A 27,553-nucleotide genomic window follows, 5' to 3' on the forward strand; every position below is an offset into this window, starting at 1 on the left:
CAACAACTCTTTGAGTGCGGTTCTCTAACCAATTCCCTATCCACCTGACTATCTGAAAATCCAGATTGCAGTCCTTCAACTTATCCATCAGAACATCATGGGGAACCTTGTCAAAAGCTTTACTAAAATCCAAGTAAATGACATCAACCGAATTTCCCCGATCCAGCAAACCTGTTACTTGGTCAAAAAAAGAAACTAGGTTGGTTTGGCAGGACCTGTTGGAGACAAATCCATGCTGACTTCCTTGGATCACCAAATTGTCCTCCAGATGTTTGCAGATCGCTCCCTTTAATATCTGCTCTATTATCTTACCCACAACAGAGGTCAGACTCACTGGTCTGTAGTTTCCTGGGTCATCCCTCCTCCCTTTTTTGTAGATCGGAATAACGTTTGCTCTTTTCCAGTCCTCCGGGACATCTCCAGTCCTTAAAGAAGTTCCAAAGATGATGGACAAGGGCTGTGCAAGTTCTCTGGAAAGTTCTTTGAATACTCTCGGGTGCATTTCATCTGGACCAGGGGATTTGAACTCATCCAGTGCAGCTAAATGCCTCTCGACCACCTCTCTATCCATGTTAACCTGCCACCCGGACACTATCCTTTGGCTACAGCCATCTCTAGATGTGCCTAAACACTTTGACCTGTGGGAAAAAACTGATGTAAAATAGGCACTAAGCCTTTCTGCTTTCTCTGCATCTTTCTTTAGAGTTTGTCCATCTGCACCCAACAGTGGGCCTATTGCCTCCTTGACTTTACGTTTGCTCCTCACATAACTGAAAAATCTTTTCTTGTTACAATGGGCTTCCCTGGCCAATCTTAGCTCACTCTCAGCTTTGGCCTTTCTGATGATTGATCTACAGTGCCTAGTAACCTGTAGGTACTCTTCTTTAGAGCTCTATCCTTCCTTCCATTTCCTGAACATTTTCCTTTTCTTTCTTAGTTCCTCTTGAAGTTCTCTGTTCATCCAAATAGGCTTCTTAGAGCTCCTGCAGTGTTTTCGTATTTCTGGAATAGTCATTGATTGAGCATGCAATAGCTCTTGTTTGAGTAGCGCCCACCTTTCACATGCTCCCTTCCCTTCCAGCATTCTCGTCCATGGTATGACACTCATCATGTCTCTGAGTTTATTAAAGTTTGCCCTACGAAAATCCAACATCCGCATCTGGCTACAAGCTTCCTTGGCTCCCCATCTCAAAAGGAATTCTATGAGGACATGGTCACTTCCCCCTAGGGTCCCCACCTCCTTCACCTCATCCATCAACTCTTGCCTGTTGGTCAGTATTAAGTCCAGTATGGATGAACCTCTTGTGGGTTCATCTACCATTTGATAAATGAAATTGTCAGCCAGGCAGGTCAGAAAGTTGCATGACTGAGGACGCTTCGCAGAGTTCGGTTCCCAGCACATATCTGGGAAATTGAAGTCACCCGTGATGACAAGGTCCTGCCGTTTGGATATTTTCTCAAGCTGCTCACAAAGTGCAGCATCCACATCCTCTCGTTGGTCAGGCGGTCGGTAGCAGACACCAACCACCACACTGTTTGTTTTCCCCTCGCTTATTTTCACCCAGATGCTTTCCACTGCAGATATGCTCTCCTTCACTAGCATTTCCTGACAGGTAAGCCCTTTCCTCACATACAGTGCCACTCCTCCACCTCTTCGATCTATTCTGTTTTTTCTGAACAGTTCATATCCATCCACCATTACATTCCAGTCATGAGAATCATTCCACCAAGTTTCTGTGATGCCTACTAGATCATACCTTTCCATCAGCATGAGAAGTTCCAGCTCTTCCTTTTTATTGCCCATGCTTCGGGCGTTAGTATAAAGACAACTGAATCCTTTTACTTTTGGTTCCCTATGAGCTGGCCTTGCCAGTTGGGCTGCCTCCGATAGTTTTCCTTCCATACACTCCCTATGTTGATCGTCTCCTTCCCCTAGTGGCTTTAGTTTAAAGCTCTCCTGATGAATCTCCCCAGGTTCCTGCCAAACACATTCTTCCCCAGTTTCGATAAGTGCAGTCCATCAGGTGCTAGTAGGCCTTCCTCAAGAAAGCCTATCCCATGGTCCCAGAAACCAAATCTCTCCTGCCGGCACCAACTACGCAGCCAGTGATTCACCTCCATTATCTTCCTCTCCCGATGCATTCCTCTTCCCTTGACAGGCAAGATTGAAGAGAATACCACTTGTGCCCCCATTTGCTTGAGCTTCCTCCCCAGATCTTGATAGTCTTTTTTAATAGGAGTGATTGTATTCAGGGACATGTCATTCGTTCCCACATGGACCATCACAAATGGGTAGCGATCCGTAGATTTGAGGAGTTTGGGCAGCCTTTCTGAAACATCTTTAATTTTCGCCCCTGGCAAGCAACACACCTCTCGGGTTAGGGGGTTGGGCCCAGCCACATAGCGATCCATTCCTCTTAGCAGGGAGTCTCCAATTACCAGTACTCTCCTTTTTTTTTCCTTCTCAACTCCATTTCCTTCTGTCCCCGTGGCCTCTTCCCTTTGTCTTGGACTTTGTTTTGGGACGTCTTCCCTCGTTGACCCTTGCACCTCCTCTGCAAGGGCCTGAAATCTATTCTGGAGCTCCAAATGCCCCGAGAACTGTCTCGCCCTTCGCCGTTCAGTCTTTTTCCGAACTGCCTGCAGAGGCTCCCTATTGTGGTCAATCTCCTTGTCCTCTTCAGGACTGGTTGTATTCTCTTTATTCCATGTTGCAGAGCTCTGGACTATGAACTCCTCCCCTTTCTTACTTTGGGTCAGAGTAATAATTCTGTTTTCTAGTCCTCTAATCATTTCCTCCAATGGACAGGCATTTCTCAATAGGGGGGAGCAGTGATCCATCACATGACCCCCTCAACCCGGACATTGAGGAACATTGGGAAAGAATCCACCCTGTCCTAGATCCGGGGGCAGCATTCCCGTTTGTGCTAGGGTTGGCCTGGTTGTGGAAACATGATTTCAGTATATGTTGGAGGGCCAGGATATTAACCTTTAATGACACGGGCTGTTGGGACCATTGCTGGGCTCCTGCCCCACGGCATGAGACCTGGGACCCCTCTTGTGACCCAGCAGGGATTTACCTTGGCGGGGTGGGGCAGGAAGATTGGGAAAACCACTCTGAAGACTAGTGGGACTTGCATGATGCTTTTGAGGAATGGGAATGTGATAAGCTCCCCCCCCCAAGAAAAAACTGACTGTGTGATTGACTTGAAACTTGGGGAGCCCTTACCCAAAGCCAAGATTTATACCATGACCCCTCAAAAAATAAAAGAGTTGCAAAAATTTCAAGACAAAAACTTGATCCAGTGACTTATTTGACCCACATCTTCGCACATGACTGCAGCGATCCTCTTTGTAAAAAAGAAAGATGTGTCATAGAATCATAGAATCATAGAGTTGGAAGGGGCCATCTAGGCCATCTAGTCCAACCCCCTGCTCAACGCAGGATCATAGAATCATAGAGTTGGAAGGGGCCATCTAGGCCATCTAGTCCAACCCCCTGCTCAATGCAGGATCAGCCCTAAGCATCCTAAAGCATCCAAGAAAAGTGTGTATCCAACCTTTGCTTGAAGACTTCCAGTGAGGGGGCGCTCACCACCTCCTTAGGCAGCCTATTCCACTGCTGAACTACTCTGACTGTGAATTTTTCCCCCTATATCTATCGTTGTACTTGTAGGTTCTATAGAAGCCATACAGCACTTTTTTTTTACTGCCCCATATACAATGCCATTCAGGCTAAAGCTCTAGACTCACTCCTAGTTAAATGTATGGGCTACTCTGATAAATGCAAGGTACAGTTCCTTCTCTCCAATCAGGATCCAGATACAATTGATAAAGTGGTTGAATTCTTACAAATGGCAATTAAGCTGCGTGAACTTAAGAATTAATTGACTGTATTCTGATTTGTCTTATTTTTTATGCCAACAATATGTTGTTGACCATAAAAACTTGCAAGCCTTGCAGAAGCCCTAAAATTTATCCACCAAACAGATCTGGTGGGTGGAATTTTTCTCACAGTTCTCGTTCACCCTGAAACACCTTCTCGGTAAGTTAAATTTCCTCACTGACGCTTTGTCCTGCCAACCGAACATGAAAGCAAGGCAGGCCTGGTTGTAGATTCCTTGTTTCGCCCCTCCCACCTAGGACTAGCCGCTGTAACCCGGAGCTGGGCTGCGCAGCTACAAGCCTCCTCTGGTGGTTGGTTGCAAAAGGATTTGGGGGGGGGGGGGTGGAATTCCCATCCCTATGCTCTGGACTTGAGGAAAAGGAGTGGCTGTTTTGTAAGGGGGATCGCCTTTATGTTCTGGCGGCTACTTGCCAAGAGGTCCTAAAATTATGCTGTGATTCAAAAGCTGCGGGACAGTTTGACTTTGCAAAAATGTTACATTTGGTTCACAGACATTATTGGTGGCCCTTAATGCAAAAAGATGTTGAGATTTATGCATAAGGTTGTCCAGTTTGCCTCCTAAGCGAATGGGTGGGGGGATGGAAACCCAGAGGTCTGCTTCACCCCTTGGGGACACAAGCAGCATCCTGGAGAGACATTCCCATGGATTTTATCATAGACCTTCCCTCCAGCTAGGGTAAAATGGTCATTTTGGTGGTATTCAACATGTTTTTGAAACAAGCACACTTCATCCCCTGTACCTTGATACCCACCACCCAGAAATTAACTTCGCTGTTCGTTTAACACATGTATATACTACATGGAATTCCTAAACATTATCTTTCCGACAGAGAGTCACAGTTCGTTTTCAAGTTCTGGCAGGAGCTACTCAAATTACTAGGAGTGGAGCAATCTCTTATCTTGGAGTATCAGCCCAAGATTAATGGACAAAGAGAAAGAGTTAATCAGATCTTGGAGGAATGCTTGTGCTGTTTTAGTAACTATCAATAGACCGACTGGGCCAGCCTATTTCCTCTAGTGGAGTTTGCATACAATAATGGCGTTCACACTAGTACAGGGGTCTCTCCTTTTGAAGTGGTGTACAGCAGGGGTAGTCAACCTGTGGCCCTCCAGATGTCCATGGACTACAATCCCCATGAGCCCCTGCATCTGCAAATGCTGGCAGGGGCTCATGGGGATTGTAGTCCATGGGCATCTGGAGGACCACAGGTTGCCTACCCCTGGTGTATGGGACCAATCAGTTGGCATCCCCCACCCAGACCCCAGACCTTGACAGTTCCTCAGACCTGAAAAAATGGGCTGTCAGCATCCAAGAAGCTTGGCTGGACATAGTAGCTTCTCTTGATGCAGCCAAAGAGGACTATAAATGCCTTGCAGATAAGCACTGCAGCCATTTACCCCCTTGGAAGGTGGGGCACATAGTGTATCTTTCTACAAAGCGATATCAGCAACCCTCCTGTGAGCTTAGCCCATGATTTGTGGGGCTGTTTAAAATGTCCAGAGTGGTTAACAATGTGACTGTGGAATTAGAGCTTCCTAATTCCAGCTTGGTGTCGTTAGAAGCACGAACCTCTAATCTGGCGAACCGGTTTGATTCTGCCCACATGCAGCCAGCTGGGTGAGCTTGGGCTTGCCAGGGCACTGATTAAACTGTTTTGACAAAACTGTTCTAAACGAGCAGTTATATCAGGGCTCTCTCAGCCTTCCCTCCTTATCAGGGAGTCTGTTGTCAGGAAAGGAAAGGGAAGGCAATTGTAAGCCACTTTGAGACTCCTTCAGATAGAGAAAAGCGGCATATAAAAACCAACTCTTTTTCTAAGACTTATACGAATGTATATCCTGTTTTTCATTCCAGCCTATTGCGCAGAGCCCCTGAACCGGACCAGTGGCATCCTTCACCGAAAATATCCATCCCTGTATTTGTGGACAAGAACATGCACAATGAAGTGAACCAAATTCTGGACTCTGCAGTACTTTGTAGATTGGAAGGAGTTCCCCATGGGGGACAAAGAATGGGTAGACGCAGCACATGTTAGGGTGCCAAAATCGGTTCCAGATTTTAATTCAGCATACTCACTGAAGCCTGCCCCATCCTCTAGTGTTTCAGGGGGGTAACCTAGGGGGGCCTTAGGGGGCAGAATGTACAAAAAAAAAACCCCTGTTTTTCTGCCATGATTGATGTAATCTTTGATGTAGTGGGATAGTCTTGCAATTAGCCTGTCCTTGCGGTTATCAATACAAGTTTGCTTTTATTTTCGACTGACGAAGGTTCTCACAGTCTTTCTGCTTTCTTGCTGTCCTCTATCAGAGTTTCTCCATCTTCATCCAACAGCAGCCCCATTGCCTTGTTTGCACCTCACATATCTGAAGAAGCTTTTCTTGTCCTAGTGGGCTTCCCTGACCAGTCTCAGCTCACGCCCAGCTTTGGCCTCTCTGGTGGATGACCTGCAGTGCCTTGTAACCTGCAGTTACTCTTCTTAAGAAGTCCATCCTTCCCTCCATTTCTTGAACATTGCCTTTTCTCCCTTAGGTCCTCTTGAAGTTCTCTGTTCATCCAAATAAGCTTCTTGGATTCATGACCATTGCTGGATTTGCTGGATTTGTCATGGCTCCTTTCTCTTCCAGCATTCTTGTCCTTGGGATGTCTCTCCTCATGTCTCTGAGTTGATTAAAGTCAATCCTGCAAAAGTCTAATGTACACTTCTGACTATGACACAAGAACACTTGTGGAAGGAAGGAAAATCTCACATGCCTCTGCAACATTAATTCCGTGTGGCATCTTTCTGAACCCTGTGACTTGAGCTCTCATTCTAGAACCCAAAGGGCAATATTTCTCATGATTTATGGATGACATTCTAAAGGCCAAGAAAGTCATATGAACCATCATGATGTTAAACCCTGGACTGGACAACCCAGTCCAGTCCACTGAAATGGGTAGAAGTCCTTTCAGTACTAAGAGATACTTTAACCAGAGAAGCTGGAAGTTGCCTCTGCAGTCATATAACTATGCACCTTCTGCAGGTTCAGCTTACTCAGGAAAATTAAATTCTGTGGGTGATTGGGAACGGAACCTAAGGCCTGGCTAGCACAGACCAGGAGGGGAGCTGCAAGGAAGGACTGATGATTAGGGGCAGACTGAAAGTACGGGGAGGAAGAAGATGGAGAGCAGATTGCACAAGAACTGGGGGAAAGAGGGGAAAGCACATTTTGGCAGGAGCTTCTCTCTCTTTTTATTGGTTTAGGTGTTTTATGCACAAACACTGCTTTGGTTCTCATTTTTAAAAGCATGTCCAATGTCTCCCATAAAACATGCCCCACGCTTCTTTGTATTTATTTTTAAGTTTTTGTATTGCATTTCCTGTGTCACTAATGGCCAAGATGGTATACAATGAGGGGGAAAGTCCTAGTTAGAAAAAATGGGATGTAAAACCACAATATTAAAAGCAGCAGCTCAAAGCAGGCAGTGCACTCTCAAGTGAAATGCCTGGCAGAACAGTTTTGCCCTAACTTTGTATCTAAATCTGTGACCTTGGAAGATGGAGCCACAAGACACCCACAGATCACTGACTCTACCCTTCATGTCAGCGGCTGCTCCAGCCCTCCTCCTTTACACGATTTTAAGAAAGAAAAGTTCACTAGTCTCAGCAAGACCCCTCAGGCAACAAACGATCCATTAAAAACAAGCAAGGGACCAAGCCCTATGAAGATAGGTTGAGGGACTTGGGAATGTTCAGCCTGGAGAAAAGGAGGTTGAGAGGGGACATGATAGCCCTCTTTAAGTATTTGAAAGGTTTGAAAGGTTGTCACTTGGAGGGGGGCAGGATGCTGTTCCCATTGGCTGCAGAGGAGAGGACACGCAGTAATGGGTTTAAACTACAACGATATAGGCTAGATATCAGGAAAAAAATTTTCACAGTCAGAGTAGTTCAGCAGTGGAATAGGCTGCCTAAGGAGGTGGTGAGCTCCCCCTCACTGGCAGTCTTCAAGCAAAGGTTGGATGCACACTTTTCTTGGATGCTTTAGGATGCTTAGGGCTGATCCTGCGTTGAGCAGGGGGTTGGACTAGATGGCCTGTATGGCCCCTTCCAACTCTATGATTCTATGATTCTATATGATTACAGTGAAAGATTTATGTGCACCCTTGAATAGTTGAAATGCCTGGTTTTGACTCTGGCTGACTCATGGCTCCTTCTCCCCATTCCTTCTCCAGCCTTCACCATGATCTCAGCCTTCCTCCCTAGTTGGGGCTGACACCTTTCCAGGTGAGACTCGGTTGGGATGGTGAATCACAAACTTCCTCATAACTTCCATGGGCTTGTTGCCAAGGTCTCATATGTTTCTTGTTGAGAGGAAAGTTATAAAAGAGAGAGAGAGCTAGTTATTTTATTGACTTTATTGTAGCTATTTTATTTTATTTATTTTCCACCTCAGCTCGTAAGACTCAGGTGGGTTACATCATGTTAAAATACATATATAAAACAATATGCAAATAAATGCAGTTCTGACATCAACTCCCCAGATTTTATACTTGCTGGAGAAGGAGGAGAGATCCCCATTGGATGTATGAATTGGGGCTATGGCAGGGAGGGCAACCTGATCCTGGTGCTGTTGTGGGCCTCATCAATAGCCCAGCCAAAGAGTTCTGTTGTCCAACTCCTGCAGAACCACTCTGACGTCACTGGGAAGAGCCGGGGCCAGCGTTAGTTGGGACTGGATGTGTAGGGTAGCCCAATTGTCCATTTTAACCCCAGTGCTTTTTAATCTGTCTGTAAGACCACTGGCCAAGTTCATCAGGGTCTATGACCTGGATTCCCACCAATACATTTAGAACACTTGTAGATATGGTCAAGCGGCTGAGATGGAGGTCATGCTGACTGGAAAAGAAGTATTTGGCAAGTGTTGATGTACCAGTGGAAAATGGGGTTAACCTTTCTGTAAACCTTTCTTGGGCCTGGCCTTGTTAATAAACAAGGTGCTGTTACTAGGAGCATTTTCTACAGCTGGGCAACCTTGGGCTAGTCACAGGTCTCTTAGAACTGTTCTTACAACAGAGCTCTTTCAGTCCCACCTACCTTGCTGGAAGCATCACTGTGGACATGCCCACCTGGCCCCCCCCCTTCCCACCCCCTCCAGGCCCATCACTGGCCATTTTGGGAGAAATGAGTGAGTTGATATGACCATATATATTCATATCACCAAATAAATATTTAACACATTTTTAAAATATGTTAAAAATTAATTAACGCCCACCCATTCAAGAAACCTTTCCAGAGCTGTCAAGAAACCCCAGGTTTCATGGAACTCTTGTTGGGAAAGCCGGGTCTACATTGTTCTCCTCAGCTGGGGGAGGTACCTACTCCAGTCTTCAGGTGCCGCATTTGAAGGGTCGGTTAATGTTTAATTACCGGAATAAACTAAACAATCCATAAACATCTGAGGTTAGGTTTGAAAATATCGAATGAAGTAGGCTCCTTCATTTATCTGACAAGCCTGCTCATGGAGATCATGGTTTATGAAGACATTTTTTTCCTACTGAGTCAGACCATGGTGGCTGAACAAGACATTTGGGGTTCAGGATCCTTGGACTCAATTTGGGTTCCCTGCAGCCACACAGAAGATGTGAGAAATGGTTTTTTAGCATTAATAAAATAGGAGCCCAGATGAATGTTCCATTAAGTTAAAATGAACTCATTGTGACCACCTTCCACAGAGAGACCCTGGGAAAGGATGAGCAGAGGCAATTGCTAGTGCCCCTTGGTGGTTTCCCATCCAAGAACTAGCCATGGAAGACCCTGCTTAGTCCTCAAATGCTGATGAATCCATGTTAAGAATGGTAGGACCCCTGCTTCACAGACTGGCATACTGTCTTCTACAACCAGTGGTACCCCTCTGTAGTTTAGGCTTGAGCCAAAGCCAGGACACTGTTAAAGTCTGCCAAGCCGGACCAGACTCCATCTTAAAGAACTTGCTCTTAGCCACAAGTCCCGAATAGCCGCCTCTTCCTGACACAGGTATCCCCTGACTCAATACTGCTCTCCTCCTAACCCCCACCCCCACCCCACTATATTGCTGATCCAGTGGCCCGGCTAGAGCCTGTTTGCCCAGGGGTTCCTAGGCAAACTTCTTTGACTCACGCCAATGACATGCTTGGCCCCTCTACCAGGGAAACTCTTCCCTAAACCCAGCAGCTAAACCTATTGAGACATGATGGCTCCCTTTTCTTAGACCCATTAATGCCTTTGTTTAAGGCCACCAACAGCCATCTCTGGACCTCACTAGGGCATTGCCCAACATCCTACTCTATGGAAAATTCCATTATGTGCTCACCTAGCCCACCTCACATTGCCCCCTCCCCAAAAACTATATAAGCCATGGCTGTACACAGCCAATCTGAGTGCTTTCCAGCAGCAGCAGCTGCGCAGTGCCATGCAGAGGGGGAGCCCCAGCCATGGCGGCCAACGGAGAGCACCGAAGGTGAGCCGGCATCAGAGTGGCAGGGCAGCCCCCGAGGCAGCAGCCAGGGAGGGGGACGAGGAGGAGCCGTGGACCGGTACCAACTGATCCATGGACCGGTCCCGGTCCCTGGACCGGGGGTTGAGGACCACTGCTCTATATGACTGTTTGATATATTTATGCATTTATTATTTTCTTTCTAATAAAGACTGTTACTATTTTTACAATTTACCACCATGTTCTGCATTGAGTTCTTAAGGGTGCAATTACCTCATAAACACTGGCCTTCGATCCTTTAATGCTAAGTTACCGATCTCTTGCTCTGCTAGTTCCTCACAGCTTAATACACGTGTCAGAGGACACGTGTGAGCTCAATTCTGGTAACCCCCAGGCGAAGCTGGGCTGTTCAGTCTGCTAGTGAAACAGCAAAGATGAGGCTTCAAAAACCAGAGGGGAACTCGCACACGGCCTTCCCCTTTTTAGTGCTGAAGAAAATTATTTGGGGCCAGGACAGCCAATGTCAACATTGACTTCAGAGCAGCAGCACATTGAGACGTCTCCCACTGAACTCCGTGAAACTCAAAGGCTTATTTGTCTCGCTCTTTTTTCTTACGTATTATTTTTACTCTACTTTTGTCAGACAGTTGTCAAGTTTTAGTCTCACAGACTGCAAATGTGTTATGCACAACAAAACATTTCATGCAGTCCAGCCAAATGGAAGTCCTGTTAAGTCTCATTGTCTGAAAAGGGCAAGTTGAGGAAAAGAGGAAGAAACGCAAACATGACATTGTCTCTGCGGAGGTGTGCATGCCCCTGGCGCGCTCACCCCTTGAGGAAAACTTGGTTGGTTTGGAAGGTGCCTGATCAGACTCTCAAGCTGTCCTGTTGCTTCAGACCAAATGAGGAGAAGGGAGACGGAGCAATTTCAAGAGTGGCAAGAACAGTGTGCAGCACACACCGGCACAGCAGGCTGTCCACAGGACCCCCATTCCCCTTAAAGCAAGCAGCTGGCTCTCTGCAAGCAAAACCATTACGAGTTACAAGGACTGAATTGGGACTACAGTGCGATAGTTTGCATAACCCATTTGCAAATTACACAGATCGTCCAGCTACTTTGATTTCGAATGAGAGTTCTTCAAGGGGACCAACAAATCATCCATTCATTCAGAAAAATGAAACCTTGGCCTCTGTTCTGTGTCAATAATCCTACAACATCTAAACAAGAATCATAATGACAAAACTGAACACAATAAATGCACAACTTCAGGAGATCAGATACTTTAAAAAGCAATGAATAATGGCCATATGGTTTATTCCAGTTATTGGATATATGTTAGCAACAAACAGGTATCTGTGCTAAACAAAAATGCTCTTACTGGTATTAAGTTTGCTGCTTTCATTCAGAAAAGAAATATGAATTTGACAGCAGCAGCAAGAGAAGGAATGTTAAAACCTCAGGGCTCTCTGAGGGAATGGCACTCAAGAGCCATGCAGCTAGTTCCCATTTAACAGCCTCATTTCCTACCAGCATCCTAAATCAGTAAAATCAATAATATGTAATGCTAAGTTTAATCATCTGAAAAGGGACAATCACAAGACAAGTTTCATTATCAATAAATGGAAATTAAAATTTTTAAAGGCGTTGAGTAGAAGAAAGAGAAGCAGTGTTTACATATCACTGGCATTTCCAGCCCAGACTCATCAGTGATTTGCCCAGAATGGAACAAATTTACACCCCTGCAGGATACTCACATTTCTCAAACGACCGCTTTGCAGTTTGCAGCGTCTTGAAATCAAGTCACAGTCTAAAGAGCACTGATTTAAGCTCCCAGGAGAAGGCAAAGCCAGGGTGTTTAAAAAATTACTAATCAATCATTAAACCCACCTGTCCCCACTCACTTTTCACTTTATAACCTCTCCTGAATGGTGAATCATTAACCTCGGCTTTATCTCCAGTAAGATCGGCTAATATGGAGATAGGGGGTTAAATCAGCTTCATCAATATATGAGGAAACAGCATACAAGAAAAATGTTTCTGTTGCCCATCCCGTAAATTTTGCAAGGTGGCTCTTCAAGACCTCAGCTGTTTGTTTTGGCCCTCCTCTTCCCTCTGAATTTGCCTTTGTCATTTTAAAGGATCTTCGGTTGCTCAGAAAAACAAACTCTTGGCGAATAGTCAAAGATTTCTTTATTAAGTAAGGAAGTCCTCTCATCAAGACATTGTCAAAACTGGAGCTGTAGACAAAGGTCTCAGCATATATCCCAAACCCTGTTCCCCTTCCTGTGGGAACCCAGCAAGGACTGGGAAACATCAGTTTTAACATGCAGATGGGCATCCAGATTCAAGGGAGAAGAGGAAAGGAATGGAGCAAATGGGAAGGGGGAGGCGGAAATGCAGCAGGAAGAAACATCAGGGTTATGATGCAAAGGGGACAAGCTGCCCCCGTCTCCTACACAGGGATGAGACCCTACATGTCCTAGTTAAATAAACATCCTAGATAATGGCAGAAGCCACATGATTCTAACATCCTGCCACCCTAAGATCAGCGTCCTGCAGCGATAGCCATTGGGAAAGGCTTCAGAGGATAGGCTGAGTGGAAGCCCCAGACCAGCCTGGGCGCTCAAACATGAGCAGGTTCCACCCACTCCTTGTCCCCCATGGGAAACTCCTTACAAAATACTAGAGTTTATCTCTGTGTATCTTAGAATCCTGAGAAAGGAGTTCGGCAAGGCTGTATACTGTCGCCTTGCCTATTTAACTTCTATGCAGAGGACATCATGAGAAAGGCGGGATTAGAGGAGTCACAAATTGGGATCAAGATTGCAGGGAGAAATATCGACAACCTCAGATATGCAGATGATACCACTCTAATGGCAGAAAGCGAAGAGGAACTAAAGAGCCTGTTGATGCGGGTGAAGGAGGAGAGTGCAGAAGTTGGCTTGAAACTCAACATCAAGAAAGCAAAGATCATGGCATCCGGCCCTCTCAATTCCTGGCAAATAGATGGGGAAGAAATGGAGGTAGTGACAAATTTTGTTTTCCTGGGCTCCAAGATCACTGCAGATGGGGACTGCAGCAAAGAAATTAAAAGACGCTTGCTCCTGGGGAGGAAAGCTATGGCACCATCTATTTGCCAGGAATTGAGAGGGCCGGAGGGGGGGGGGATTTCTGACACATCCTCCCCAAACTCTTTAGAGAAAAATTTAGGAAAGAAAACCCAGGGAGAAGTTTATAACTCAGTTCCATATTTTTATTGCCTTGGATTTTAACACAATGGAAAAATGGGCAAATGAGCACAGGATGCAATTTAATAAAGATAAGTGTAAAGTTCTGCATCTGGGTCAGAAAAAATGAAAAAATGCCTATTGGATGGGGGATACACTTCTAGGTAGCACTGTGTGTGAACAAGACCTTGTGGTACTTGTGGATTGTAAACTAAACATGAGCAGGCAGTGTGATGCAGCGGTAAAAAAGGTGAATGCCATTTTGGACTGTATCAACAGGGGCATCACATCAAAATCACAAGCTGTCATAGTCCCATTGTATACGGCACCACACCTGGAGTACTGTGTGCAGTTCTGGAGGCCTCACTTCAAGAAGGACGTAGATAAAATTGAAAGGGTACAGAGGAGAGCGACGAGGATGATCTGGGGCCAAGGGATCAAGCCCTATGAAGATAGGTTGAGGGACTTGGGAATGTTCAGCTTGGAGAAAAGGAGGTTGAGAAGGGACATGATAGCCCTCTTTAAGTATCTGAAAGGTTGTCACTTGGAGGAGGGCAGGATGCTGTTCCCTTTGGCTGCAGAGGAAAGGACGTGCAGTAATGGGTTTAAACTAAAAGTACAACGATATAGGCTAGCTATCAGGAAAGAATTTTTCACAGAGCAGTTCAGCAGTGGAATATGCTGCCTAAGGAGGTGGTGAACCCCCCCTCACTGGCAGTCTTCAAGCAAAGGTTGGATACACACTTTTCTTGGATGCTTTAGGATGCTTTGGGCTGATCCTGCGTTGAGCAGGGGGTTGGACTAGATGGCCTGTATGGCCCCTTCCAACTCTATGATTCTATGATTCTATGATTCTATGATCAATTTGTGAAAGTCCAGTCAATTGCCATCAATAAACAGATGTCTCATGAAGAAGATCCTTTATTGAAAGTACAACAGAGCTCACATCTATTGGAGTAGAGAATCAACGAATGCCTTTGACATGGACACCTTGTCTGCTCAGGGCTTCAAGAGAGTTGGTACAGTTCAACAAAACGAGGATAAACTAACACATTTTGTTATAAAAAATCTATTCTGTAGTGCAAAAATACTGAATAGCAGAGCAATTTATGTTGGTGAAGGGAAAGGGAATACATTTGTGCATACAGATGTGTTACTTTCCTCTGGACTGCACCTAATTTTATAAAAGTGTATTAACTGTGACAAACACATGTTTGGACATGTATCTTATCACTGGACAACCAGGATTGGTGTCCTTTTTGGCAAATAGATGGGGAAGAAATGGAGGCAGTGACAGATTTTATTTTCCTGGGGTCCAAGATCACTGCAGATGGGGACTGCAGCAAAGAAATTAAAAGATGCTTGCTCCTGGGGAGGAAAGCTATGGCAAATCTAGACAGCATCCTAAAAAGCAGAGACATCACCCGGTCAACAAAAGTGCGTCTAGTCAAGGCTATGGTATTCCCAGTTGCAATGCATGGCTGTGAAAGTTGGACCATAAGGAAGGCCGAGCATCAAAGAATTGAGGCTTTTGAACTCTGGTGCTGGAGAAGACTCTTGTGAGTCCCTTGGACTGCAAGGTGAACAAACCGGTCAGTCCTAGAGGAGATCAGCCCTGCCTGCTCCTTAGAAGTCCAGATCCTGAAGATGAAACTCAAATACTTTGGCCACCTCATGAGAAGACTCCCTGGAGAAGAGCCTAATGCTGGGAGCGATTGAGGGCAAAAGAAGAAGGGGACGACAGAGAATGAGGTGGCTGGATGGAGTCACTGAAGCAGTCGGTGCAAACTTAAATGGTCTCTGGGGAATGGTAGAGGACAGGAAGGCCTGGAGGATCATTGTCCATGGGGTTGCAATGAGTTGGACATGACTTTGCAACTAACAACCACATTTATACCTACTTATCTCTTCCTAAGATGAACGAATGAACATGTAATTTACCTGTTATTGTGTAATTTTATGTTCAGTCAATCATTGTATATTTTATTATAGCATCAAAATCCAAAGTACTCTTTACCTTAAAAAGACAGAGAACTTTATTACTTAATGTCAAAGAAAGTCAGAATGTGCTTGTTTGATTCTTCATCACTAGCTCAGCATGACAGGCACTTCAGACAGGCACCTATGCACTTCAGATAATTAATGTGCTTGTTTCAGGGACTCCTGGGTGGGAAGAAGGCTGGTACATTCCACTCTTCACAGGATCACTGCTAGTGGACCTCTGGGAATCTCCATGTCTCCCAGGCACCTGAAGATGAGATTTATTGTGTTGTGTTTTATTGCAGCTCTGATCTCCTGGACTTGGACTAAGCGCTACCTGTGCCTAGATGCTGGTGATGCTTTTTTCAGATCCCTTATCTGAAGGTGCAACTGACAGCAGTGGTTCCATTTCTATGGCCGTATCATGATTCTTTTTGACTAGCTTCAAAGCCCGTTTGTAAGAACGGGCCCTGAAAGGGTCCCCTCCCCTGGCTCCTGGCCAGGCAGCTTAAGGTGGCTTTGGGCTGCAGCTTGCAGCCAGATCAAGTGGTGCGGGTGGGGGTTGGGCAGCTCGTTAGCTGGGCCGAGACAGAGCTCCTTAGCAGGCAGTCAGCAGGCTGGGAGGCCCTTGTGAGCAAGCCCTCCACCACGACCCTTTGCCCAGGGTGCTGTCACCTGCTGCTGGCTCCAGGCTCTGAGGCGTCTGAGGAGCAAAGTGGCTAGAGTCCAGGGCCGGAGGGCGGGAGCCGCAGGGGCAAGGCCAATCAGGACCAAGCTGGCTGCACCCTGATTGGCCCTATTCCAACTTGGACAGCTAGACACGTCCCACCCCCCTAGGCTGTTTCAGAAACAATGGATAAGGATAAGGGAAGTCGGTTTGGCATGAGACCTCATTTGAGACCCTGTTCAAACCTTTACCTGGCCCACAAATCATTCCTGCCTCTTCTGGGCCTTTCCCGAACTCAGATTTCAAATCAAGTGAGCAGAAGGATTCTGCAGGAGCCGTTTGTGTGTAGACGAGAAGGTGGGCCAGTCTGAATACACGTCGTTCCCAGTGATGGTGGCAGATACCTCGGCCCCAAGAGGCAACTGTGAATGAACGGTGAAACTCTCTGTCCACTAGGGCTGTAGGCTTCCTTTCAGAAGCTGGGGAGAATCTACTTTGTTGTGAATTGAGGCCTAGTCTTGATGCCAAACTGCGACTGGCAAACTACTTCTGATATTGAGTGTATTGGGCACCTTTAAGAATAGCAAAGTTTTACTCAAGGGATGATCTTTCATGTTCCTCAGATACAGTGTCATGGAATGGAAGTAATGTTCAGACTTAGAGGCGAAGTGGGAGGGTAAATTAACATACAGCATAATGAAAATGGTTAGCAGGTTCCAGAGATAAGTTGGGAAAAGCAGCAATTTGGATTTGCTTGTATTCTCTTTAGACTGAATCGCATGGGAAACACTCTGTGTGCTGCGTGGATGGCCCCTTCCAGCTCTAGGATTCTATGATTCTGTTACGAAAAGGATGAGCAAATAATCAATTGCCGACAGCAGTTACCTGAGACCTTGCCCTTCTGATAGTGTAATCCAGCACTTTTCTTGGTCGCTGTCTTGCTTTGTTTTTTAAGTGCCAATACTTATAGATCTGGCTGCATTCACTACCCCCCTCCCATATGATGACTGCTAGAAAGAAAGAAAGAAAGAAAGAAAGAAAGAAAGAAAGAAAGAAAGAAAGAAAGAAAGAAAGAAAGAAAGAAAGAAAGAAAGAAAGAAAGAAAGAAAGGGTTTTTTATCATTACCTCTGCTTGTGCAAATTAGATATGTGCAACCTCATGATTACTAGCCTCAGGGCAGTGAAGATTTGGTCAACAATCAGTGTAAAACCAAGATACATAAATATGAGAAGCATCCATAAAACATGGGCTAGCCTGTCTCTTCCCGGCTCTCACCAGGAGCAGGGTATTCCACCTTCTTCTTCTTCTTCTTCTAATGTAGCAGAGTCTGAGGTTTCTTCACAGTGGATGAGTATGTATATTGATTTCTTCAAGTTACTTCTCAACAATATCAAAGCCATCTACTCAGGAGAGAGGCAGAGAGAGAAGAACAGAAGCTCAACTGGACACACACAGAGGGGAGGGGCTGATTCCAGAGCGGAGCTCTCAGCCCCCCTCCCTCCTAGAATCTTAGAGACTCAAATTAGGCTCCAGAGATGTCGCTAAAAATCCCCTTCTCGATGCGCCTAATTTGAATTAACCAAATTGAATTTCATGTGCAGGTTTTCAAAAGTGTCTTTTGGCCAATAATCATAGAATCATAGAATCATAGAGTTGGAAGGGGCCATACAGGCCATCTAGTCCAACCTCCTGCTCAACGCAGGATCAGCCCAAAGCATCCTAAAGCATCCAAGAAAAGTGTGTATCCAACCTTTGCTTGAAGACTGCCAGTGAGGGGGAGCTCACCACCTCCTTAGGCAGCCTTTGAGCACTCTCGGGTGCATTTCATCCGGCCCAGGGGATTTGAACTCATCCAGTGCAGCTAAATGCCTCTCGACAACCTCTCTATCCATGTCAACCTGCCACCCAGACACTATCCTTTGGCTACTGCCATCTCTAGATGTGCCTAAACCCTTTGACCTGTGGGGGGAAAACAGATGTAAAATAGGCGCTGAGCCTTTCTGCTTTCTCTGCATCCTCTGTTAGAGTTTGTCCATCCGCACCCAACAGTGGGCCTATTGCCTCCTTTACTTTGCTTAACAAGGTTTTGTTAAGATATCAATTGCCATCTCCCTTGTGGGCCAATACTGCATCTTGATAACCCCTTTCTGATTCAGGTCTCTTACTGCATGGCAGATATCTACTTGCTTAGTATGTCCATTTACTTTCTCAGATTGCACCAATTTCAAACACCTCTGGTTGTCTTCCATAATTTGAATGGGTTTTGACTCTGGCATTCCCAGATCTTCCAAAATCTGGCTAAGCCATATTGCTTCCTTGCATGCTCCTGCAGCAGAAATATCATCTGCTTCTGTTGAGGAATGAGCAACAGAGTCCAGTTTGTGACTACTCCAACTTACAGCTCCAGTTCCATAAAGTGGGGGTCGTCAACCCCTGGTCAGGCCACGAAGGCCTCGGTACCGGGCCACCGGCGGTTGCGCCTGCCTCTTCCCCCCACACAATGCGAGAAGCTCGCCAGGCCATGAGCAAAGCGGCCGCCAAAAGCGGCCCCTTCACTCGCGGCCCAGCGAGCTTCTTGCTGTGAGGGGGGGAAGAGGCAGGTGCGGCCACCGCCATGCCAGCGGACGCAAACGCGCATGCGCGGCAGCTCTGTGCATGCGAGTTTGTGCGGAACTGTCGCACGTGCGCGGCACCCGGGCCGCCGGCTCTCCCCCACCCCCGGAGGCGGTCCTCAACCGAAAAAAAATACAAACCCACTGGTAGATTTCTGATCTGTTTTATCACCAGCCCAGTCTGCATCAGTATAATAGCTTTGAGCAGGAGTAGTCAAACTGCGGCCCTCCAGATGTCCATGGACTACAATTCCCAGGAGCCCCTGCCAGCATTCGCTGGCAGGAGCTCCTGGGAATTGTAGTTCATGGACATCTGGAGGGCATTCGCTGGCATTCGCTGGCATTCGCTGGCAGGGGCTCCTGGGAATTGTAGTCCATGGACATCGGGAGGGCCGCAGTTTGACTACCCCTGGCTTTGAGCCTTAATTGCTAGTGATGAACAAGCTCTCTAGGGCTTGATTCAAGATAAATCTCTGATTAATCGATTAGGACTCAATTTTAGTGAGGCCTGAACTGTGTAAGTTTGACTTCCCATTCCCCTGGGACAGGGAGTGACATCAGCTGACAATGTGCAACATCATGATGTCACGTTCAGTTTGTACCCGAAAGTGAGAGTCCAGGTCTAATATCTGAAATGAAATAAGGAGTGTGTAAGTGAAGCAGAAGAGCCGGACCATGCCCAGCCTTCAGGATACCATTGTGGGGTGGGATCCTCAGCCTTAGGAATTACCAGAAGTTGCAAGTCACTGTGAGACGTAGGTCCCCACCTCCAAAGGAGTCCCACTGGTTGCTAGCATTATGGCTTCATTCCAAGCTCAAGAAGACCCACAACAGAGCCTCATGCCCTCATCTGTTGAGTTGACCTTCCCGTCCTGGACGTGATGCCATCAAGTGCAGCTGCATTTCTAATTTCCCATTGTCTTCACAGTGATTTCCGATGGAGAGTATAAAAGGGCCTCATTTTCCGGCTCTTGGCCTGATCCAGCAGAGACATTCTCAAATTTGTAAAATTAAACATGGATCACAAACAGTTCTTCCTCTCTTGCACTGGTTCAGTGTTATGAGAACCCCAGCAAGGGATTTGAGGCAAGTGAGGAGTGGCTTGCCCTGGTTTTCCTCTGCAGACAGGCTGACTTTAGGGGAGCACAAACCCTCCCAGTTCCAGAGGCTATTGTTTTATAACAATATAGCAATCAAGAAGGCTTAAGGGGGTGGAGGTTACAGTGGATGAGCGATAGGGTTGTGAGTGTCCTGCATAGTGCAGGGGGTTGGACTAGATGACCCAGGAGGCCCCTTCCAACTCTATTGTTCTATGATTCTATGATTCTAAGAGGAAGCAAGGAAAGCTCATCAGGCACTTTGTGAACTTCAAGGCAAATGCTGCATAGCAGCTCCTTGTTACATTGTATTAGTGATTATGTGACAAGAAGTCACCATTTCGTCATTTCCTAACAGGGTTCATATTCAGGATGGGGACAGAAGGTCCGGTTATCTTAGGTAGATGTGATCTCTCCTCTCTGGGAAAGAAGCATCAACGGATAGTTCTCAGGAGGAGCTGATGAGGAGGCAAAGCTCCTTTGGCCTTTCTGCAAGGTAAATGTGCAACTCAGCAGCAATTCCCCCCTCCCCCCGCCCTTTAAGCTACTCTGTGAAGTTCCTGGGGCAGACCCACACTTTCCCCAGCAAAATAATAACTCAGCAGTATATGACTCATGGACTTTCATCATCCAAGCATACCTAAGTTGGAACTGTAAATTCCAAGAAATGAAACAAAGGACTTCATTCTTTTCCACCAAAAACCCAAATCAAACCTCTCTTCTCCTGCACACCTGACTTAATCTGTTACCATATCCTGAAATAGGTCATGACCATGCATTCTATTGCATTGCAAACTGTTTCTCTTATCATAAATATCTGCAAGTTCTTGTGTGCCCACATATACTTTTATAAGCTTTATTATCCTTTCCGGTGCCTTGCTTTGGTCAAGGGCATAGAAGGAAGCCAGACTTAAGGTGAGCACACACACAGACACACACAGCCCACAATGGTATCTTGAAGGCTGGGCATTGTCCAGCCCTTCTGCTTCATTTACACATTCGTTATTTCATTTCAGATATTAGACCTGGACTCTCAGCCACTTGTCCTGGGGCAGATAGAAATGGTTCTCTCTCTTCTCACAGCCTCTTGGAATCCTTGGCTGATTCTACAAGGCGAAATCGACCATTTTGTTCTGGTGATGAAACATATAATTGCCCCCTCTTTCTATGTATCTAATTCAGGGGTAGTCAAACTGTGGTCCTCCAGATGTCCATGGACTACAATTCCCAGGAGCCCCTGCCAGCTAACGTGAGCTGGCATTCACTGGCAGGGGCTCATGGGAATTGTAGTCCATGGACATCTGGAGGGCCGCAGTTTGACTATCCCTAACACCTCAATAGTCATTTCTCCATGCTAAGAGCCGTAACCTCTTTAGCCGTTCTTCATAGGAAAGGGGTTCAATACCCTCAATCATTTTCACTGGCCTTTTCTGAAGAGTGCTGAGCAGAACTATAAACAGCATCACAGTCTGAGGCAGCACCACAGTCTGTTCCTTAATCTTGGCCAGTCTTCTGGAGCACTGGTTCGGCATGCTGAACCACAAGCCCAAAATCCCTTAAATTGGTGACCCATCCGTGGTTGGCCCAGCGACCATTGGTATCCTAGGATGACCTGGGCACCCATCTAGTTCAGCATTCCATCATTGTTGGGAAACCAACAAACATCACACAAAGGACCCAATTCCCCTCCCTCTAAAGTGGCTTTCTGACATGCACAGCCTTTGCACAGGAAGGCCACAATCCCACCTTTAGCCACTCTTTCCTTCTCCATTCCTGCCTCTGATCCCCACTAAGATGCTAAGAAATCCACACTAGTAGCCATCAGAGCATATTTTGCTTGGTCCGCATGTATGTGCAGTCCACTCTTGTATGACATGCCAGATGCTGTTCCCAGGGTCAGATCTTGGTCTCCTGATACAAAAGGAGCAATGGAGGGGCAGGAGGCAGCCACTAAGGAGACCTGACCCACAACACACTTTCAGAGCTCTATGGCCCACTTTTGGGTCCTGCCTATTCCAGACTGTCATGGTCCATCCCAGGACTTGGTGTGGGCAGGAACAGGGGAGAGGGAGTTGTTGTCACAGCAGCTCCAGATGGAGAAAGAACGGGATTTAGTAAACTGGTCTGCTGCATCCTAATTCTGACGCCCAGCGCCATATACCTTCTGGGCCGAGCTGGCAGGCTTTTAAAAAAGGCATGCATGGGGGCATGGAAGTATTTCTGAGGGTTATTAAACATGCTTGCCAACTGCCAGGTGAGGCTAGTGACTCCCTGGGGTTACCACTGAACAGACCTCAGGCATCGGTAACCCTGGAGAAGTTGGCCAGTCTGCAAGGTGGACCCTGTGGCATTATGCTCACTTTAGCCTTTCCCTCCTAAACTCCACCTTCTCCAGGCTTCACTCCAAAGTTTCCAGGTATTTTCCAACCCAGAGCTGGTAACCCTAATTAATAAAACATGAAGGGAGCAATCTGTTTAATTACAGAAACAAGATTTTTGAGACCCCATGTTACAGTAATCCAATCAGAAGTAATCTTGACTAAAATCCATTCTGAGGGCCAAACTAGATAGGATGACAAGATTTTTTTTGTCTGTGTAGCAGAACAAGCTTGCTCTGGCCTTCATCCGTCCTGTTCCAATGTATTTCTAACACCTGGATAGGCTTGTCTTTCTCTCTCCCTGATTACTTGCGTCACCATGTGACCTGCTGAGAGGGTCAGGACTACACATCCAAATTCTGAGGCCTTGCCTTTGTGCTTCCCACTGTCCAGCACCTGGTCCCCATGGGCAGTGGTCCCCAACCTTTTTATCACCGGGGACCACTCAACGCCGGGGACCACTCACCAGGGACCACTCAACGCCTTTTACTGAGGCCCGGTGGGGGGGAAGTAGTTTACTCCTCTACCCTCAACCACTGCCCTAACGCTCTCTGATCGCTATGGTAATGTTTAAACATCCTTTCAAAATAAGATACAGACACGCCACAACAATGAAGTGTGTTGTAAAGGGCCGGGGTGGGGATGAAGTAAAGGGCCGGGGGGGGGGAGAAGGCGTCCTTCGGGGCCGACCTCCAATTAGTCGAAGGACCACATGTGGTCAGCAGCCCACAGGTTGGGGATCGCTACCCATGGGGGTAGTTAGGGCCATTCGCACGAGTTCAAAGTAGCAGAAGGCTTACAAATGATAAACGCTACTAATTTGCCGTTTCACATGACATCGCACACAATCTGCAACAGTCCTGCAACACTAGCGCTAAAATCGCTTTGTTGTAGCGATTTCTGGTGAATCCAGAAAAGTGGATTCACCCTCAGAAAATCCCTATATTCCTGCCAACAACCTGCAACACTTGCGAAAAAGATCTGTGCGTTCTCAGTGTAGCAGCTGCAACAAAGTCCCTCCCCCTGGCTCTCTCCTCTGAACTTCCGGCGAAGTGATCGCCATTTTTTTCCCTCGGAGTGAGCGGGGAAAGCAACGAACCAGCAAGCCTTCATTCACCCAGCGAGGCTTCTCCAGCTACAGTCCCTCCACAGAAGTGCTTTAAAGCTCCCCTAAGTCCCCAAGCACAACACAGCCCCTTGTTTGCCAGTTCCCTGTATTTTCGGCCGAAAATCGCGCCCGTGCGGGGGGGGATTTTTCTTTTCACTCGGGGGAGCGTGGTAACGATGACTCGCCAGCTCACACGCCAGCTAGATGGGTCTCTAGGAAGAATCAAGGCATATTCGTTGCAACGTGTGTGTGTGTGTGTTTTTAAAACCTGTGCTTAAAGGGAAAGGGGCTTTTCCGGAGCATGATAACAACTGCTCATTGGCTGTTCCGTTTGATTGACGGCCAGGGGCAGGAACAAGCACAGAAAAAATTGCTTCCTTTCTAGTGATTTTTGCGAGACCGGAAACATGTGGGGAACGAATGAAACACTACTGGATTCCACTAAAAATGCAGGTATGCGGAATTTAAAATAGCGTATCCGCTTTGTGGAACCAATTGGCAACATTGCTCCTTGTGCGGAATGGCCCTTAGTGTCTTGTGTGTCCCTGGAGGAATAGCTACTTTCCAACTGACTATCTTCCCCCTAGCACTTCTTTTAAAATAGCAAGTCTGAGATAGTGGAGGTTTATGTGGTACAGAGAGTTATCAAGTATTTATTTAAAAAGAATATTCAGAAGCATAGTTCTAGCATAGCACCAGATTGAGCAAGGCATCCAAAAGAAATAAGTAAAACACAATTCTTCTGTCCCTCTCTGTATAGATGCCCTATCAGATGTTAAAATACAGGACAGGTCGGTCTGCCCCTGAAGATTGTTCAGCAACTAAAGCAGATGCAACGTAGCAAAAAGAAGGGGAGGAAAAGAATTCTGATATTTGGGAAGGAAGCAAAAATAAGTCTCAATTGCTCTAATCTTCAACCACCTTGACAATCTAGTATTAGATAAACCAGATTTAATCTAACTCAAGGAAGACTCACTGAGTACTAAATGATTTTGAAGGCTTTACTTGGAAGGTATTTTACTGTCAGAATGTATAGTTGAGCTGCTTCCACATAGAGGGTTTTTTCTATGTGGGTTTTTCTACAGCTGATGCAATTGAAATATGTGTGAAGTGAAATTCTATGAAATTACACTTGCAACAGCGTAGCAGCTGGTAGGAGGATGGGAACTGGGAAAACTTCAGCACATGATGTTGTGATGTCACTTCCAGGCGAGCACTAAAAATAATTGTCCAAGCCATAGAGATTCCTGGAGGATCACTGATGCCTTCATTTCCCTCCTTAGGGTTGCTCCTCTTGCTCCTTGGTAGACCTACGGCAGAGAGTAGTCTGTTTTCTCTCCATTGCTAACTGTAATTCCTCCTTCACACCCAGTAAGTATTGACACACTCCCCCACTTCTGTGGCCTTAGACAGCCATCAGGATTCTCCACCCACCCTGTTTTAATCTGGGGGAGGAAACATAGAATCATAAAATCATAGAATCATAGAATCATAGAGTTGGAAGGGGCCATACAGGCCATCTAGTCCAACCCCCTGCTCAACGCAGGATTAGCCCTAAGCATCCTAAAGCATCCAAGAAAAGTGTGTATCCAACCTTTGCTTGAAGACTTCCAGTGAGGGGGAGCTCACCACCTCCTTAGGCAGCCTATTCCACTGCTGAACTACTCTGACTGTGAAAAACTTTTTCCTGATATCTAGCCTGTATCGTTGTACTTGAAGTGAAGTTTAAACCCATTACTGCGTGTCCTCTCCTCTGCAGCCAGCAGAAACAGCATCCTGCCCTCCTCCAAGTGACAACCTTTCAAATACTTAAAGAGGGCTATCATGTCCCCTCTCAACCTCCTTTTCTCCAGGCTGAACATTCCCAAGTCCCTCAACCTATCTTCATAGGGCTTGGTCCCTTGGCCCCAGATCATCTTCGTCGCTCTCCTCTGTACCCTTTCAATTTTATCGACATCCTTCTTGAAGTGAGGCCTCCAGAACTGCACACAGTACTCCAGGTGTGGTCTGACCAGTGCCGTATACAATGGGACTATGACATCTTGTGATTTTGATGTGATGCCTCTGTTGATACAGCCCAAAATGGCATTTGCCTTTTTTACCGCTGCATCACACTGTCTGCTCATGTTTAGTTTACAATCCACAAGTACCCCAAGGTCTTGTTCACACACAGTGCTACCTAGAAGCCTATCCCCCATCCAGTAGGCATGCTTTTCATTTTTCTGACCCAGATGCAGAACTTTACACTTATCTTTATTAAATTGCATCTTGTTCTCATTTGCCCATTTTTCCATTGTGTTCAGATCTCGTTGAACTCTGTCTCTATCTTCCGGAGTATTTGCCAGTCCTCCCAATTTGGTGTCATCTGCAAACTTGATGAGTAGTCCCTCTACCCCCTCATCTAGATCATTAATAAATATGTTAAAAAGTACCGGGCCGATCACCGAGCCCTGAGGTACCCCGCTACTCACCTCCCTCCAGTCTGATGAAACACCATTGACAACAACTCTTCGAGTGCGGTTCTCTAACCAATTCCCTATCCACCTAACGATCTGAAAATCCAGATTGCAGTCCTTCAACTTATCCATCAGAACATCATGGGGAACCTTGTCAAAAGCTTTACTAAAATCCAAGTAAATGACATCAACAGAATTTCCCCGATCCAGCAAACCTGTTACTTGGTAAAAAAGGAAACTAGGTTGGTCTGGCAGGACCTGTTGGAGACAAATCCATGCTGACTTCCTTGGATCACCAAATTGTCCTCCAGATGTTTGCAGATCGCTCCCTTTAATATCTGCTCCATTATTTCCCCCACAACAGAGGTCAGACTCACTCACATGACTGTTAAAAGGCTGAGTTGTGGCTGAGATTATCATGCTAATTCCTGCCATGGGCTGTGTGACGAAATGCCCCCTTGCTATTTCAGAAGGACAGTTTTCTCCCTCTGGGCTGGGGGAGAGGGGCGGAGGGGCTGCTAAGCCCCTGTTTACCTTCCCATTCACATGTGAATTGACCTGGCCAGGAAGAAGGCACCTGGAGAGGGGGGGGGAGAGAAAGAGCTTCTTCTCCCCAGAATTCCTGGGGGAGGGGCTTCCTGGGGGACTGGGCAGGAGAGACTATCTGATCCTGGGCACAGGAAGGAGGGGTTTTTGGGGGTTTTGGCTGGAGGTCTTCGCCTGCTGATCATCAGGGAGGGAGCCTGCCCTTGGGAGAAGAGCTGAGCAGCCATCTTGGACGTGTGAGCAAAGCAATGAGAGACTCTGGGACCCCTTTAAGCAAAGGGGCCTGCCTGCATCGAACACCAGATAGGGGAGGTTTAGCAGAGGGACAGAAGGACTGCGTTTCATCCAGTTTCATAGAATCATAGAATCGCGGGGGGGAGGAGGGCGTGGCTGCCAGCGGCCTGGTGTTGAGGCCTTCACGGCCCGGACCAGGGGTTGGGGACCTTGATGATGATGATTTATTATGGTCATTGACCAGCATCAAAGTATCTACAGACCACATACATTATTACAGCGTTTTAACAGGACACTCAGCATCAGGGAGTTAACAAAGGCACAAAACGTTAATACAGCATTTTGACAGTCAGGTCACTCAGCATCAACAGTAACCAAAGATTTCCACACTCTGCTGGCAGTGTAGCAAAACTTTGCCACCATGTAAGAGACAGAATTATCTTTATCTGCAAGCAAGATGTTAACTAGATGATCATCTGTAAGTCCAGGGAACCTTGATAGCAAGGGCAAGATTAAACGGCTTCTGGCAACCTTATAAAAGTCACAGTATAATATAATGTGGGCAATCGATTTATTTACACCTGAATTGCAAGGGCATAATCAGTCCTCTATAGGCACATGTTGCAGTCTTCCACTTAGCAGTGCTGATGGAAATGCATTGAAATTTAGTAAAGGTGATGTATGTTAGATATGGTGCAGTAGAAAATCCCCCCCAGGACATTAGTAACCTATATGGGCTTGGGAGTAGGGCCATTCATTTTGCAGCTCAATATCCATAAGTCGTTGATAGACCAGATGTTTTGCTTGCCTGTGCCCCGTTTCTAATAGATGATCAGGAGCTAAACCAATTTTAAGAAGTTTGTTAATTATTTCTGTACACCAGGTGGGT

General features: G+C 46.4%; 1 protein-coding gene across 2 annotated transcripts in view; it reads right to left on the reverse strand.

Moving 5' to 3' along the window:
- The window catches only part of SLC2A9 (solute carrier family 2 member 9), an 82,875-nt gene extending 70,727 nt beyond the window's left edge, over window positions 1-12,148 (reverse strand). Inside the window, exon 1 of one of the 2 annotated variants that reach the window (XM_077302327.1) lies at window positions 12,113-12,148. The gene's annotated coding sequence lies outside the window, so the exon portion shown is untranslated. The remainder of the gene's footprint in view (window positions 1-12,112) is intronic. The other variant, XM_077302325.1, reaches the window with a different exon arrangement.
- Window positions 12,149-27,553: the final 15,405 nt, after the last annotated feature.

Source organism: Paroedura picta, chromosome 10 (assembly GCF_049243985.1).
Source record: "Paroedura picta isolate Pp20150507F chromosome 10, Ppicta_v3.0, whole genome shotgun sequence".
Taxonomy (NCBI): domain Eukaryota; kingdom Metazoa; phylum Chordata; class Lepidosauria; order Squamata; family Gekkonidae; genus Paroedura; species Paroedura picta.